A 5,963-nucleotide genomic window follows, 5' to 3' on the forward strand; every position below is an offset into this window, starting at 1 on the left:
CCCTTCCTCTCGCTTCCAAGTTTTTTTGCTTTGTCTGCAAGTCTTAAATACTCCTCTAGTGGATTTTTGCAAAGTTTAACTAATACGCACTCTCATCATCTACAGTGTACTTCAATTTAAAAGGAAAGTTGTCAGAAAGTATCCCAGGTCTCAGAGTTGTCATGTCATTCAAGTATTAATAGTTTTTAGACAGGTAGCAAGTGGTGATGAATTTGGTGAACTTTTTGCATACCAGTTAGGGCTGAAAACTGGTCATCAAGAGTTAAAATTCTTATACTCTATTTTCAAAATTACGGATTTTAAGAAGTCCATGAATGCTTCCAGTTTTCAAAATGTAAAGCAATCCTGGAAATACTGTAGCTGCTAATGGTGCCATTGGTGCTACGTGAGTTCAAGCCGTCACTTTTGAAAATTTATTTACATGCTGATACGTTGAACCCAGTTGGCTTTTTGGTGCTTCCCCTCTACCCCCTTTGACTGTTGTGGTAACAGTCTGGAAACATAATTCACTTTGTTGTGCTACTCAGTCTTTCTGTAGCATACCTTGAGTGTTTTCCCATGTTTCTGAAGATAGTTAAATCACAAAATGGTCAAATTTCTTAACACTGGCTGGTCTGCGGACAAGTTGAAGATGTCCCTGCTCATTGCATGGGGGTTGGACTAGATGACCTTTGAAGGTCCCTTCCAACCCAAGCTATTCTATGATTCTGTGCTTTCCAGCATCCTTCTGCTCTTGTGTCGTCACTCATAACCATGTTGCTTGTCAACTGTTGCAGAAGAAGTCTACCTATGACACTGCAATGCAAAAAACATAGTAATTTAATGAAGCTTTTGGGGATTTTTTGGAGGGTTTTGTTTGTTGGTTGAGTTTTTGTTGTTGTTTTGTTTTAAACAGGTGCATATTCCTGCTCTGCCATGCTGATACGACTGTTTTGGGGGCCATGGAGCATCCAAACTTATCTGTGTTTAAAAATAACCCTGCCCCCAAAATACCTATTTTGAGCCTGCACAGATTTCCCTAATTCAGCTTAACCAGCTCCAATAAATGGCTGTGTCAGCACAACCAGGAGAGTGGTGCAGGGCAGGAGCACAACACAGGGTGGGAGCTGCTTTGGGCGCCTGACCTGGACCACGGACTTGGAACCACGCCCATACTATACTCTCAAATTTTAAAAATTGCCTTTTAAGTACCGAGTAGAGCTGGGCACAGAATGTATTAATAGCCCCAAAATATTTTATTACTGATACTTGTGTGTTGTGAAGATGCCTGAAATAAAAGTTGTGTTTAGAAAATAAGCTGTGCTTGAAAGGGCAGGGGGAAGAGGCAGAGATGCTTTCGGTATTCAGACAGCGCTGCCATGTGGAAGAGACCTTACTCCTGCGAGCAGTTTTACAAAACACCTAAGTGTTTTATGCAGTGGCAGAATTTATTATCTCAAACCCTGATGTTCGTTTTAGTATGTTATGCAGCAGAATGCGTGAACCCTGGTTACGATAGCAAGTCCAAGATAAATGTCCTGTGAGACAGTGCAGACAGATGATCTTTCAATAAGGCTGGAGGAAATGGCAGTTAAACCTGGGTAATGTATGCGATAAACTTTTTCTCTCCTTGCATTTTCTGTAGTTCCGTTAAGATGGGAGAAGGATGTGAACCTTGAAATGAATGTGGTTTTTCCCTTTTGCCTTTTCGCTCTCTTAGTTTAGATGGCATCTCATTAAAACATTGTCTACTATTTCAAATCTTAGACATATTGGAGAATTTCTGTGAAGTGAATCCTTTCTTAATCTTAATGCCACAGAGTTTGTAACACTCAAATGTAATGATGCCTTTTATGAAAGTAAATTACTATGAGGAAGTCAGGACTATAATAGCGAGATTAATGTTGTATGTCTGAATAACTATTGCTTAATAAAATTTAAACACCAATTGTCTTGGCTTCAAAGTTTAAACAGAAGAACATGTAGGCACAGGAATTCAGTTATTAAGTTTCTGCCCAATTAAACTGCAGAATATTGTTGGGAAACAGTATTAGAATATGCTTTTGTTAGCCTGTGTGGACATGAAAAAATTGCATGTAAAAGTTTTGTGTTCATGATGCTCCATCTTTGCACTCTGGAAATTGTAGAATCTACCAGCGATGAAGAATTGAAACGGTGAGGAGAATGTTGTTTGAGATTGAACTGGATTGAAGTTTGCTGAGTTGAGATTTGCGTGAGAAACAAATGTTCCCAGTGGATGGCAGAGCTCTCAGTACAGTCTGCACTGTAGTACTTTCGGTGGTGTTATCTCCTGAACTGTAGGACATCAGGGCTCCAGCTGAAATTCTCAAGCTGAAACGCTGAAGTTCTGCTTTGCTTAACAGCAGAAATGAGCTTTACTTCCCTCTTCTGGCTCAGGCGCAGTTACTTATAACAAGAATGCATTGAGGCTCCTCCGTCTTACCTGACTTGGCGTTGTAGTAGGTGCAGAAAATGAGTTTCATTAGATGATGGCTCTGTTGTATCACAGCGTTCAATCTTAGAGATATTCTTTCCCTTTGAGAGTCAGTAACGCCACGGTTGGGTCATTCCTCTGTGGGATCTCTGCCATCTGCCTGTGCGTTTGCTTTGTGGCAGATGGAGGGACAGTTGATGGAGGAATGAACCTTCCTCTGCTGTTCGTGTCCACCGAGAGAGGAGGAGAGAGCCGGGAGTTGCGCTGTCACTTCCTAGGCTTCCCTGTCTGAAGAGGCAGGACAAAAAGGAGGGACTGAAGTTGATGTCCTGTGAGCGAGAGCTCTGCTCTCTACCAAAGAAAAAAAGAGCTGGGAGCTTTGTTTCTGTGTAAGGTTAATCAGGGCGAGGGGGGAACCAGATGTTTTCACTACCATGTAATACTTTTGCACAACAATACTATGACATTTTAAAGAACAGGTGGTTTTGGATCTCTTAAGATCCCTTGAGTAAATTACATCAAACCAGTCTTGCAAATTCTTCCTTGATGTAAACAATTTAAAGCTATTTTAGTAGTATGTTTTAGAAATGGACTCAAAACTTGGTTTTAAATGAGCAGCTGAAGTTAGAAGTTTCCTCCTTAATTTGGCTTCTAAAATCCAGTTGCTGGGTGTTAACTTTCACCTTCATCAAAATGCAGTCCTTGCTTCTGTGTGCTGAATCTCGTGGGCGATGAATAATATACCTGTTTCTCATCTGAACTTGTTTAATGAGACATTACAGAACCTCTCTAGTTCTGAAGGATCCCCAAGTCCTTTTTCAGTAGTTAGTGTTGAGTTACAAATCATCACTACAATTCTTAAATCCGTCATTGCGGTCTGGTGGCTTCGCGGGTAGAAGATGCTGGCTGGCTGATACCTGGGTAACCCGATACAGCTTTGAGGGGATGAAGGGGGAATCTGGCAGATGAAACTGGAGAGGAGGATGCAGTTACTTGCATCGTCGCTTGACTGAGACGCTGGAATTAACAACGTGCTCTTACCAAAAGTACTGTGAAGTTTTTCTTGACTAACAGTGATGAAGGATTTGTGCTCATTTGTCTGAGAAGCAGCGGCAAGTCCAGGCGTATAGCGCTTTCTTGGGGATTTCTGCAGTGTTTCGGAGCTGGGTAGGAAGAAGTGCCTATAGCAAACTGCTAGCTCTGCCCTCTCTGGTAGTTCTCATCAAACATTAACCTGACCTAGGCCAACTTACTCTTTTTATTTATTTATTTTTAAAGCTCTCCCACCCTCGCAAAACGTACAAATGTGTTCACGTCCAGCTCTTGCAGTACTTTATGAACTCCCTGTTGAACATGCAGGGTGAAGGGTGGGATAGAAAGATTTATGTTTATATTACAGAAACAAGAAACATTTGTGTTTATATTAATGGTGAATCACCGGTTTGTATTTGTGTTGTATTACCAATATAATTGTATTTGTAATGTATTACCAATAGCTCAGACCTTCTAATGAAACCTTGGAGAAAGGGATAGCTCTGCTTTAGAGATGGAGCTATGTAAGAGTTCATTCTCATCAAAATACCTAAACGAGATTACGGCTCAAGCTTTCTCATGCTCGCGTGTGCAATCTTACTGTGTGAGCATGCCCAACAGCGAGCTGAGTTATAGTTTAGGAATACTGCTGGTATAGGCAGCCTTTTCCTTGGCGGAGCAGATAGCATGTGCAGTTGGAGCCACCCCAAACTAAATACCCCTCCCTTGGCACAGAACACTGCTGCGGTATTAACCAGAGCTGACGGAAAACTGCAGCCTTTGTGGCAAAAGGTGCGAGGCAAAGAAAGAGAATGGAATACTTTGTCCTTCTGGAAAGTTATTTTTTTTCTTGCTTCTTGACACATAAGAGTATTGTTTGAATTCTCTGTAAATTTTTCTTAGTTTTGTTCCTCATTTCAGTGTTGTAAAACTCTGTGAAGATGACTGATGATTGTAGTGCTTCTGTGTTTGTGACACTGTGATTGCCCTTTAAACTGTACCTGGAGAAGTGTACTATTTTGTGTAAAACTCTGTCATTTTAGTAGTAAATATTTTATTTTTTTCCTGCAGTCTTTTTTTTTTTTCTTTACCATACCATAGAAACCTAGAAGTTAAGACTACACATCCACTTTCATATGATAAGTATTAAATAGTTCTTGATGACACCAGAGCATGTTCCTATTTTGTGTGTTTGTGGGGTTTTGTTTGTTTTGTTGTTGCAGGACAGTTATTTTTCAATTTCTCCCTTTTTCAGCTCTTACGTGAGTGCATTTGTGTTAAAAGCTGACAGAGTAGCATCTATGCTGCTTGCTATTCATGGTTTGTGTCAAAAAGGGTTTGAAATAAGTAACAGGTATCTTTAGGAGGGTGCATCATTAAAGCAGTTTCTGGTATTTTTAAATGCCTCTGAAAACACATCGTTCCTTAATACAAGGAGGATTTCCAGCTTTTTTTTTCCTTCCCCCTCCCCCCTTTTTTTATTTTTAAACCACCATGCGAGTTGTCTGTGCTTCACGCAGCTGGGTGTGCCCTGCACGAAGCACTAGATATTGTGTGTTCTCTCTGAAGACTGTTTATCGTTCATGGCCAAATGTTGTCAAACAAAATTTGTGTTTCATCACAGCCAATTAACCACCACTGGGTAATGAACTGTTTGATTTCTCTTACTTATGAAACCAATTCAGATAGAAGAAAGCTCTTGAGTTAAATGAGGATGTCTTGAAGGAAGTCAAGGTGTTGTAAATACGCTTTGAAGATCCACTAATGCCTGGTTGAAAAGTGGTGGTTTTGGATCACTTTTTGACAGGCTGTGTGTGCAGGGATCCTTGGGTGGACCTTCACCTTTGATGGTTTTGCCTTTTGGTGTCTGGGAAGATGGAGCGATGCTGCTGCTGGTGAACTTGTGCAAGGACAGGCTCTTGGATGCCTGATGTGGTTCAGGAGGGGTGAGAAAGGTAGGCTGTTAGCCCAACGCCTGTACCCAGGGATTGGCCAAAGTTCTCTTTCCTTTAGCAGCGTTGCCAGTAAAACTATGGCAACGTGGGTGTGTTGGGTTTTTTTGGGGGTAGGGGGTAGGGTGGTGGTGTTTGTTTCTTTTTAATTGAAAATGTGGTCCAAAAGTCCCATACCTGGGATCTGTCCCTGTGCCCCAGAGCTGAGGGAGAGGTGGGTGGGAAGCAGGAGAAGGCTGCAGCCGGTGGGCAGGGCAGCAGCAACGCTGCAATTTCATAACACAAGTTATAAAGTCCAAGATGATGATTGCTTGAGTGAACTCTAGCCAAAGCCATGCCCTTTTTGGATTAAGGATGAACAGAAATACCAAATAGGATTTAGTAACATGTTGGAATGAGAAATGAAAATTGTTTCTGGTATGGATGATTCAAATGACGCTCGACTAGTTCGTGTGCTCAATGTGTCTAGATCAGCAGTTAACAGTGGTTAAAGAATACGCACAAGTGAATTTTGTATCAGAGGTTTCTGTGAACTTCCCGCTGAA

This window comes from Phaethon lepturus, unplaced genomic scaffold, assembly GCF_000687285.1.
Source record: "Phaethon lepturus isolate BGI_N335 unplaced genomic scaffold, ASM68728v1 scaffold19201, whole genome shotgun sequence".
Classification (NCBI taxonomy): Eukaryota; Metazoa; Chordata; class Aves; order Phaethontiformes; family Phaethontidae; genus Phaethon; species Phaethon lepturus.